The following is an 11910-nucleotide window of genomic DNA, read 5'->3' as shown; positions in this document are numbered from 1 at the left end:
ATGTATTATAGCCCATGACAAGGTGGTTACCTGCATGTTCGGTGCGACTTGTTCGGAAAATCTCAAACTATTTTTCGTTTTCACCTTTACTGTGTCGATTTCTGGATCTTGCCGGAGACAAAAACAGAGATTGGCAACTCTTTAGTTAACGTTCTTGACATAGAATGACAGGTAAACAGGTGGTTTAAAACTCACCTTCAGCACAGCATCTCTCGGTATGAACAGTCATTTTTGTCGCACAGCAAGTCCTTCAAGAGGCCTTTTTTTTTGTTTCAAATGTCGGAAGAGATGACTTTCAGGGTGAAAGGCGTTTTGATTTCTGGGGAGACTGGGTACCAGTTTCACTGCAGCTTTTGACCCATCGCCTGAAATAGCAAAATTATTGTCCAACTACTGATACCACTGACAATTCGTCCGCCTTATTGCCACTCAAGGTAATTTTGCGACTCTAAAGCCCCGTTTGCCCGGAGCAATCCTTTCCTCCATGACTAGGTAAAGTCAGTAAGAGGGAACGGAGCTGCCTTTCCCCAATTGTCGTTCGGACAATCTCTACTTCTCTTTCATAGTGAATCACTTGGGTAGTCGGGTCCTGAATGAAGTCCACTCCACCCCCCACCCCCTCCCTCCCTCATCCACCGACCTCCTTCTTATACCAGGGGGTCTAAGGTAATTTTAACCCTCTTTCTCCCTTCCCTCCGACTGGGGTGGAACTTGTGACTTACCTTGCCTTAGTGAGTCTCAGCTGCACCGTAGGTGGTGAGTGTGGTTAATGAGCCACTGGGGAGATTCTGAGGGAGCTTTCCTTTAATTGCTGACGCCCAACCTGTGAATGAGAATTCAGAGTTTGCAGTTTCATATTTTCATCCACATTGTCCTATTTCGTGGGAGGGGAGGGAGGTGGTGATACGATTGGTCCTGCAAATTTTTGGATTTGTTATTCGGCGAGCAAATATGCAACCAAGAGAAGCAGTTGAGACGACTAGCAGAGATACATTTAAGGTGAGGCTAGGTCAATATTTGGGGGAGAAAGGCATACAGGAATGTAGGAAATACTAGCAGAAGTAGCCATTCCAGCCCCCAAAACCTGCTCCACTATTCTGTAAGATTATGGCTGATTTTCTACCTTGACTACGCTTCCCTGCCCTGTCCCCAAATCCCTTGATTCCCTTAGTGTCTAGAAATCCCAATTTTAAGTACAATCTTTGACTCAGCATCCACAGCTCCCTGGGGTAGAGAATTCCAAAGATCCACAACCCTCCGAGTGAAGAAATCACTTCTCATCTCAGTCATAAGTGGCCTGCCCCTTGGTCCGAGACTGTGATCCCCACCCCCACCCCCTCCTCGCCACCCATGACTAAATTCTCCAGGCAGGGAAAATAAACTTGGCAGCATTTAGATAAAATCAAAATACTGCAGATGCTGGAAATCTGAAACAAAAACAGAAAATGCTGGAAAAACTCAGCAGGTCTGACAGCATCTGTGGAGAGAGAAAGGGAGTGAATGTTTCCAGTCCCTATGACCCTTCTTCAGAGCTCCAAACGTTAACTCTGTTCCTCTCTCCACAGATGCTGTCAGACCTGCTGAGTTTTTCCAACATTTTCTGTTTTTGTTCTTGCAGCATTTGCCTTGTGCTGTGGCGAATGAAGGGTTAATGTGATTACGATGAGTGAGAAGTGAGTTATACATGTGAAACCTGTTCCTTTTTCCCCCCCGTAACCCTTAGCTTACACACCTGGCCTGTTTTTCAAGATGTGTTTTGCTGGAGATGAAATCACTGTAGCTGACAAACCTGAACTGTTTTTCTGGGCTTCTTTGTACATTTTGTACTGTCCCACTAGCCCGCTTGTCTGCGAGAATATGATAGGATGTGTTTACCAGTGACACATGAAGGCCATGAACAGACAAATCACGCTGGGTCATGCAGCTGGCTGAAGCTGTATTATGTATAAATCCAAATCACAATCACTGCTTTTTGAAGCATTCCCCTGCATGCTTGTAATAAAATTCCTACTTTTGGCTTACTCCAGACTCTGAGTGGTTTTTATTCACAACTCCTGTCAACACAGTCAACTCCTCTAAGAATTTTATACATTTCAGTGAGCTTGCTTCTCATTTTTCTGAACTCCAGAGAATATAGGCCACTTCTACTTTATCTCCACCTCTAAAGATGGCTGTATCATTTCAGAAATCAATCTAGTGAAACTTTGTTGCATCTCCTGTGAAGCAGGAAGTTCCCCTTCAGCCCACTCACGATCCTGACTTGGAAATATATCGTAGTTCCTTCACTGTTGCTGGGTCAAAATCCTGGAACTCCCTTCCTAACAGCTCGGTGGATGTACCTACACCTCATGGACTGCAGCGGTTCAAGAAGGAAGCTCATCAGCACCCTCTCAAGGGCAACTAGGGCAATAAATGCTGGCCCAGCCAGTGAAGCCCACATCCCATGAATGAATAAAAAATGTATATCCTTCCTTAGTTAAACAGACAAAACGTGTACACAGTTCTCCAGGTGTGGTCTCACCAAAGCCCTGTAAAATTTCAACAAGACTTCCTTACTTTTATACTCTAATCCCCTTGCAATAAAGGTTAATATATCATTTTCCTTCCTAGCTGCTTGCTGTACATGCTTGTAATAGAAGGATATATTGATAGGCTAGTTCCCCTCGAAGTCACTCACCATCCTGATTTGGAACTATATCGCTGTTCCTTCACTGTCGCTGGGTAAAAGTCCTGGAACTCCCTCCCTAACAGTACTGAGGGTGTGCCTACCCCACACGGACTGCAGTGGTTCAAGAGTGCAGCTCACCACCACCTTATCAAAGGCAATTAGGGATGGGTAATAAATCAATAAATGCTGGCCTTGCCAGCTCTGCCTACATCCCATGAATGAGTATACAAAAATGTAATTCTATATGCTAGTTCTGTAGGGGACAAAGCATTTGACAAATAAATTATCGGAACGTAATAGAATTTAATCTGCTGTATTCATCAGCAATGTAATGAAAGCGATGCCATGGAACAGCTTTTTAAATGTACATCAACATAGTGAATTTCCTTATAAGACTCATTTGCTGTTCTATTGTGCCAGGCATTTCCAAGCTACATTTAGGCTTGAGTCCAATACTGTTTACTTTAAGGCTGCTGTAGAGAGAATAATACTCCCATGTGCCTGATTTAGCTACATCACTCATCGCTGCCTCTAGGGTTCAAATATAGCTTATCAACTTTAGTCATACCAGTGGAACGTAAAGTTCCCTAAATACAAATATATGTAGGATTGATAACAAGAACAGAAAATGCTGGAAAAACTCAGCAGGTCTGACAACATCTGTGGAGAGAGAAACGGAGCTCTGAAGAAGGGTCATACAGACTCGAAACGTTAACTCTGTTTCTCTCTCCACAGATGCTGTCAGGCCTGCTGAGTTTTTCCAGCATTTTCTGTTTTATTTCAGATTTCCAGCATCCGCAGTATTTTGCTTTAATGTAGGATTAATATTTGACTTAATCTCATCTGATTAAATTTTTTTAGTTTATATTTTTACATGGATTTGTGCTGTAGCTGGAAATGATTTAAATTGGTTAAAGTTGTTCATTCCAATGTTACTTTAGGGATTAAGGCATCAGAGTACAATTTAGAGTCGTTATGACACAGCAGGAGGCCATTCAGCCCAGTCTGTGCCGGCTCTCTGCAGAGCAGCTCAATCTGTCCCATTCCCCGGCTCTATCCCCATAGCCCTGCAAATTTATTTCCCTCAAGTGTCCAGCCATTTTTAAAAAAAATCATTCATCACCTCTGGTTCCACCACCTTTGTAGGCAGTGAGTTACAGCTCATTACCATTTGTTGCGTAAAAAAAACTCTTCCTCACATCCCCCATGCTGCTTAGCTCCTGCTGATAATGCCAGATGTGTGATTCATGCTTGTTGACTTTTTATGGTCAATGCAATAAACCCAAGAAGGAAGTGGGAAACAGGGTCAAGACAAAATGGTAAATAGGTTGGCACCTGGTATTATCGATAGATAGATAATTGGTTCTTTGAAAAATCGCCGTGGTACCAGGTGCCAAATTGTGATGACAATACAAATAATCATAGTTTGTAACTTAGTTATAGACTTCATCATTTCCTGTGCTTTGTGATACCTGAGGCAGACAAATCACATGCTTATGTGTGTATCCATGGCTAGTTCTTTCCTGGAACAGGTTGCCAGCAGATATGGCCACTCCACATCATGTGTGGCTGACCAGGAAGCTCTCCCACTCTTACCGCCTGTCATAGTTGTATCAGAAGGATTTATAGGTTGATAATCAACCTGTTTGTCCAGAATATGAACACACCTTCAGTGGCCATCAAGAGCTGGAGTGGGATGTGGGCCTGGGACTTCTGGCTCATATGTAGGGACACTACCACTGGTGTAGTGCTGTCGGAGTGCTCTGGAATGCCACGCTGATGCCTCCAACCAGGGCCCGGGAAGCAGAGTGCCGGGGAGCAAAAAGCTGGGGGACTGAGTGCTGGGGAATGGAGTGCCAGTGAGTGGGGCCTGGGGAGCCGAGTGGCAGGGAACGGGACCCGGGGAACGGAGTACCGGGAAGCAGAGTGCTAGGGAGTAGGGCCACGGGACCAGAGTGCGGGGGAATGGAACCTGGGAAACAGAGTGCCGGAGAGTGGGACCCAGGAAGCAGAGTGCCAGGGAGTGGGACCCCGGGAGCAGAGTGCTGGGGATTTGGACCCGAGGAACAGAGTGCCGCTGAGCAGAGTGCTGGGGAGTGCAGTGCCGGTGTCCCAAGGAGGGGAGGCTGGCTGCGAGGCCTGGGAACGAGAAGCTGCGGAGCCCCAGGTCAAAGGGTGGGCAGGGGAAGAGCCTGACTGCTGTTTGTGGGAGATTGAGTGTGTGTCTGTGGGGACTGAATGAGTATGTGTGTGTGTGTGTGTGTGTGTGTGTGTGAGTGAGAGAGTGAGTGTGTGAGTGAGTGAGTGAGTGAGTGAGTGAGTGAGAGAGAGAGTGAGTGAGTGAGTGTGTGCGAGAGAGAGAGTGCATGTGTATGCGTGTGTCAGCGAGAGTGAGAGAGAAAGTGTGTGTGGGAATGAGAGGGTATGAGTTTGTGTGTGTGTAGGAAGGTAGTGAGAGAGTGAGTGCATGTGTGTGTGTGGAAGTGAGAGAGAGAGAGAAAGTATGCGTGTGTGTGTGTGTGTGTGTGTGCGTGTGCATGTATGGGAGTGAGAGAGTGTATGTGCTTTTGAGTGAGAGAGTGAGTGTTTGTGTGTGTGAGTGAGAGTGTGTGTGCGCGTGTGTTTGGGAGTGAGAGAGAGAGTGAGTGTAGAGTGTGTGTGTCTGTGTGTGCACGTGTGTGGGAGTGAGAGTGAGCGTGTGTGGGAGTGGGAGGGAGAGAGTGAATGTGTGTGTGTGTCTGTGGGAGTGGGTGGAATCATCCTAGATTTGCAATAAGTGCGGTAGCACGCAGGGAAAACGACTTTTTACCCGCCGGCCTCAATGGCAGATTCTCATGCTATATCGTCCCAAACCCTCCGCCCCGGGGGGAAGCAATGGGGTAGTGGTACTGTCCCTAGACTGGTAATCCAAAGACCCAGGGTAATGCCCTGGGTACCCAGTTTTGAATCCCACCATGGCAGTTGATGGAATTTGAATTCACTAAAAATCTGGAAATAAAAGTCTAATGATGATCAAGAAACCATTCTCGATTGCTGTAAAAACCCATCTGGTTCACTAATACCCTTTACGGAAGGAAATCTGCTGTCCTTGCCTGGTCTGACCTACATGCGATTCCAGAACCACAGCAATGTTGTTGACTTTTAAATGCACTCTGAAATGCCCTAGCAAGCCACTCAGTTGTATCAAACCACTACAAAGTCTCAAAATAGGAATGAAACCGGACAGACCACTCAGCATTGACCTAGGCACTGGAAACAACAGCGGCAAACTCAGCCCTGTCAACCCTGCAAAGTCCTCCTTACTAACTAGTGCCAAAATTGGGAGAGCTGTCTCACAGACTAGCCTATGTTGAACACCATTTGGAGGAAGCACTGAGGGTGCAGAACGCGGGGAACTTGAGTATCCATCACCAAGAGTGGCTCGGTAGCATCCCTACTGGCCAAGTTCTAAAGGGCATAGCTGCTCGACTGGGTCTGTGGCAGTTGCTGAGGGAACCAAGAGGGAAAACACACTCGACCTCATCCTTACCAATCTGCCTGCCACAGGTGGATCTGCCCATGACAGTATCGGTAGGAGTGACCATGTGAACATGCGCAGTTGTTGGAGAGATGAAGTCCCGCCTTCACGTTGAGGATACTCTCCATCGCGTTGTGTGGCACTACCAGCGTGCTAAATGGGATAGATTTCAAACAGATCTAGCAACCCAAGACTGGGCATCCATGAGGCGCTGTGGGCCATCAACAGCAGCAGCAGAATTGTACTCGAGCACAATCTGTAACCTCATGGCCTGGCATATCCCCCACTCTACCATTACCATCAAGCAAGGGGATCAACCCTGGTTCAATGAAGAGTGCAGGAGGGCATGGAGCAGGAGCAACACCAGGCATCCCTAAAAATGAGGTGTCAGCCTGGTGAAGCTATAACACAGGACGACTTGTGTGCTAAACAGCATAACCAGCAAGTGATGGACAGAGTTAAGCAATGGATCAGAACTAAGCTCTTCAGTCCTGCCACATCCAGTCATGAATGGAGGCAGACAATTAAACAACTTACTAGAGGAGGAGGCTTCACAACCATCCCCATCCTCAATGATGGGGGAGGCCAGCACATCAGTGCAAAAGATAAGGCTGAAGCATTTGCTACAATCTTCAGCCAGAAGTGCCGAGTGGATGATCCATCTTGGCCTCCTGTGAAGGTCCCCACCATTACAGATTCCAGTCTTCAGCCAATTCAATTCACTCCATATAATATCAAGAAACAGCTAAAGGCACTGGATAGTGCAAAGGCTATGGGCCCTGATAATATTCCAGCAATAGTACCGAAGGCTTGTGCTCCAGAACTTGCGGCACCCATAGCCAGGCTGTTCCAGAGCAGAGCTGCAACACTGGCATCTACCCGGCTATGTGGAAAATTGCCCAGGTATGTCCTGTATGCAAAAACCAGGACATATTCAACCTGGCCAATTACTGCCTCATCAGTCTACTCTTGATCATCAATAAAGTGATGAAACAGATCATCAACAGTGCTATCAAGCGGCACTTGCTTTGCAATAACCTGTTCACTGGCGCTCAGTTTGGGTTCCACCAGGGCCACTCAGCTCCTGACTTCATTACAGCCTTGGTTCAAACATGGACAAGAATGCTGAACTCCTAAGGTGAGGTGAGAGTGACTGCCCTTAAGATCAAGGCAGCATTTGACCAAGTGCGGCATCAAGGAGCCCTAGAAAAACTGGAGTCAATGGGAATCAGGGGGAAAACTCTCTGCTGGTTGGAGTCATACCTAACACAAAGGAAGATGGTTGTGGTTGTTGGAGGTCAATCACCTCAGCTCCAGGACATCACTGCAGAAGTTTCTCAGGGTAGTGTCCTCAGCCCAACCATCTTCAGCTGCTTCATCAATGACCTTCCTTCCATCATAAGGACAGAAGTGGGGATGTTTGCTGATGATTGCACAATGTTCAGCACCATTCACGACTCCTCAGATACTGAAGCAGTCCATGGCCAAATGCAGCAAGACCTGGTCAATATCCAGGCTTGGGCTGACAAATGGCAAGTAACAAACATTTGCACCACACAAGTGCCAGGCAATGACAATCTCCAACAAGAGAGAATTCTAACTATTGTCCCTTGACGTTCAATGGCATTACCATCACTGAATCCCCCAATCAACACAATCATGAGTGCAACTCCAACAACAACACTCAAGAAGCTCGACACCATTCAGGACAAAGCAGCCTACTTGATTGGTACCCCATCCATGAACATTCATTCCCTCCACCGACGCACAGTAGCAGCAGAGTGTACCATCTACAAGATGCACTGCAGTGTCATTGCACTGTCACCTCGCTGCTTCATCACACCAGGCGCCACATTTAAAGTGCAGCCGTGTATACACCTCTCAGTGCTTCCAGCCCAGGACTGCTGCACAGAAAACAGGATGGCCTAGAAAAGTCCTCCTTGACTTCCTGGCAGTCATCCATTCCCTCCCCACCTCTGTGCCCTTGAGCTGTGGGGTGACCACATCTAGAAATGTGCCATCAACAAAATGTTCAAACTCGCGAATGCTCTGCAGTGACACTAGCTGCTGCTCAAGTTCCAAAACTTGGAGCTCCAGCTGCTGCAGCTGATGACACTTCCTGCAAATGTAGTTATCCAGGACATGAGAAACTTGAAGGGTTGTGGGGATAGAGATTACAGAGATGGTGGGGGGTGGGGGGGGCGGTAGGGTGGGGGTGGGGGGGGGGGTAGTGGGTGGCCATGGTGGCTGGGGGAACAAAGTCATGGAGGGATTTGAAAACACGGATGAGAATTTTAAAATCGAGGCATTGCTTAACAAGGAGCTGACGTAAGTCAGCAAGCACTGGAATGATGTGTGAAGAGGTCTCCTTTTAATCCTGGCTCTACACATTTTGAAGGAAATGTCAAGATTTTTATGGGCCCCTAGTCAGTGGGCATCAGAGTTTTGGCTGACAGGAACAGGAAATAGAAAATGCTAGAGGACTGGTACACGAGATTATGAGACTAGCCAAGGAGATTAATGGATTACACAATGCAAATTAAAATAAAAATGAGTTTAAGGGAATTGAGGAGCACATGCCTGCAATGGACAGAAAACAGCTGTTTAGAAGAGCAAGAGGTCATTGGCATAGGCCGGTAGATAATAAAACTTCTTTGCATAGAAGGGGTATGGAAGCTGTTGAACTCTGTGGATCAATTCCATGAGGGGACTAATGATGTGATATATTTACATATAAGAAAATTCTTGTTGAAAAATGACAGTCTGGAACTGAGTAAAATCCTGTTGAAACAATGGAAGCGTCTGCTTATGAGTATTGTTAAGCAGGAAGAGTTATAAATAGAAGCACTGGAGAAGGAAATTCAGTAATTGAAAGGTAAAATTGTTGACCAAATTCTCTGAAGTGTCTTGTTCAGGAGCATATAAAGTTTCTGTAAAAAATAAGGTCAGTTTTGAAAATGAGAGTGAAAAGAGACAACTAGCCCTTTTGCAGCAAGCAAAGACTATAAAACAGAAATTTCTTTGTTGGGTTTTGTGGAGAGTAAGAACGGGTTTCGAAAAGGAAATATGGGGGGAGCCAGTTAGCTCAGTTGGCTAGAATGCAGTGCAGAATGATGCCAACAATACTGGTTCCATCTCTGTACCAGCAGTGATAGTTATTGGAGGCCTGCTCTACTTGCCTTACCCGACTTGATGTGAAGTGGTACCCTTCTAGCTATCTAACCAATTACCTCCCTCTGATGGGGAGAGGTGTCTATGATCCTTGTGGACTATGGCTAAATTCCAGAAAGGGAAAGAAATTGGAAACCCGTTGCAAATATCAGAGGTTGAGATTGTTTTGAGTAAAAAGGATTGCAGCAACAATTTTTCTTTGGTGTTGTGTGTACTGTCTCTTTAAATCTATATCCTGCCCTCATGTTACACTGCTTCAGAACTAAAAATTGTTTGACCCTTTGTATTTGGTAGTACAGTACTTGAGCATTGTAGAAAAAAGACTCATGTTATCGAAGCTTTTTGTCTTGAGCTCATTAGGACAATTCACAAGAATACCAAATGTAAAGGGAACAACAATTTATACTGCATGAGAAGAGAGTGTGGATTCGTTGGCAAATGGACTCTGATTGGTAGAGTCATTGCCATGGAGAATGCACCAGTTAACTGATGACTGACAATTAACTGCCAAATAAATCCAAAAGGGAATTCAGGAGAAACTTCTTTCCCCCAAGAATGGTTTGAATGTGGAACTAGCGGCCACATGGAACAATTGAGGTGAATGGCAAAAATGCATTTAAGGGAAAGTGGGATAAGTAAATGACGGAGAGAGGAATAAAAGGATGTTAAAAATTTATTCATGGGATGTGGGCATCGCTAGCTAGGCCAGCATTTATTGCCCATCCCTAACTGCCCTTGGGAAAGTAGTGGTGAGCTGCCTTCTTGAAACACTGCAGTCCATGTGGTGTTAAGGAGGGAGTTCCAGGATTTTGACCCAGCGACAGTGAAAGAATGGCGATTTATTTCCAAGTCAGGATGGTGAGTGGCTTGGAGGGGAACTTCCAGGTGGTGGTGTTCCCATGTATGTGCTGCCCTTGTTCTTCTAGATGGTAGTGGTCGTGGATTTGGAAGGTGCCATCTGAGGAGCCTTGGTGAGTTCCTGCAGTGCCTCTTGTAGGTGTTACACACTGTTGCTGCTGTGTGCCGGTGTTGGAGGGAGCGAATGTTCATGGATGGGGTGCCAATCAAGTGGGCTGCCTTGTCCTGGATGGTGTTAAGCTTCTTGAGTGTTGTTGGAGTTGCACTCATGCAGGCAAGTGGAGAGTATTCCATCAAACTCCTGACTTGTGCCTTGTAGATGGTGGACAGGCTTTGCGAAGTCAAGAGGTGAGTTACTCACTGCAGGATTCCTAGCCTCTGACCTGCTGTTGTAGTCACAATATTTATATGGCTAGTCCAGTTCAGCTTCTGGTCAATGGAAACTCTGAGGATGTTGATAGCAGGGGATCCAGCAATGGTAATGCTATTGAATGTCAAGGGATGATGGTTAGATTCTCTTTTGTTGGAAATGGTCAATGTCTGGCATTTGTGTTGCACAAATGTTACTTGTCACTTGTCAGCCCAAGCCTGGATATTGTCCAGGATATTGCTTTGGACATGGACTACTTCAGTCGCGAATAGTCCTGAACATTGTGCAATCATGAGCGAACATCACTTCAGATTCAGTCAGGGCTTTCAAAAGATCATTATCTGAAGAGGAAAGATTTACAGGGCCACAGGGAAAAGTCTGGGAAGTGGCACTAGGTGAATTGCTCTTGAGAGAGGCATGGACATGATGGGCTGAATGGCTCCTTCTGTGCTGTAACCATTCCTTAATTCTGGGCCTTATGGGGGGATGTACATTTTGATTGTAAAAGAATGATGCACCATGAGTAGTTAATATATTAAGTAAAAAGAAAACAGAGAACTCCCTACAACACTGGCATCTACCCGGCAAATTGGAAAATTGCCCAGCTATGTCCTGTACCCAAAAGGAGGACAAATCCAACCCAGCCAATTACCACCCATCAGTCTACTCTTGGACTATCTGTAAAGTGATGCAAGGCGTCAAGCGGCTATCAAGCGGCACTTGCTTCGCAATAACCTGCTTAGTGATGCTCAGTTTGGGTTCTGCCAGGGCCACTCAGGCTCCTGACCTCATTATGGCCTTGTTTCAAACATGGACTAAACAGCTGAACTATCGCTGGGTCAAAATCCTGGAACTCCCTTCGTAACAGTACCTACACCACATAGACTGCAGTGGTTCAAGAAGGCAGCTCACCACCACCTTCTCAAGGGCAATTAAGGACGGGCAATGAATGAATGAATTTTTAAAAATTACAAATGAAGTCCCAAGTGTTAGGAGCTCAATTCTGGTGGCAAGGTGTGTACAATTCAGGGGAAACAGCACTGGTGAGGTCCATGAGGTCCACATCTACCACTGTCCAGATGGTAACAATGTAGATTAGTGTTTAGTAGGTTTGAAGGATAGTTAGAAACTTAATACAGTGGTACAAATAATAAAAAGTGGTGGGGTTGTTGAATTATAAGTGAGGGAATCAGGAAGTGATTTCACCACCCTGAAAGGAAACTGTGAGATACCCTATAAACGTATATAGGATTAGGAATTGGGTTAATCCCATATAATTAAGGTTTTTGCTTTATTTTTATGCATTAAATGGCTTATAATACTTAA

At 45.8% G+C, this 11910-nt stretch overlaps 2 protein-coding genes across 2 annotated transcripts in view; one reads left to right on the top strand and one right to left on the bottom strand.

Moving 5' to 3' along the window:
• LOC144695668 (N-acetyllactosaminide alpha-1,3-galactosyltransferase-like) overlaps window positions 1-99 on the bottom strand; it is a 28207-nt gene extending 28108 nt beyond the window's left edge. The window contains exon 1 of the mRNA XM_078566595.1: window positions 31-99. The gene's annotated coding sequence lies outside the window, so the exon portion shown is untranslated. The remainder of the gene's footprint in view (window positions 1-30) is intronic.
• Window positions 1-11910, top strand: part of LOC144695670 (uncharacterized) — a 278313-nt gene that overhangs the window by 8264 nt on the left and 258139 nt on the right. The window lies entirely within an intron of this gene.

The sequence above is a fragment of the Cetorhinus maximus genome, chromosome 21 (assembly GCF_964194155.1).
Source record: "Cetorhinus maximus chromosome 21, sCetMax3.hap1.1, whole genome shotgun sequence".
NCBI lineage: Eukaryota > Metazoa > Chordata > Chondrichthyes > Lamniformes > Cetorhinidae > Cetorhinus > Cetorhinus maximus.
Note: the sequence above shows the minus strand (reverse complement) of the source record. Positions and strands in the feature narration are given on the sequence as shown.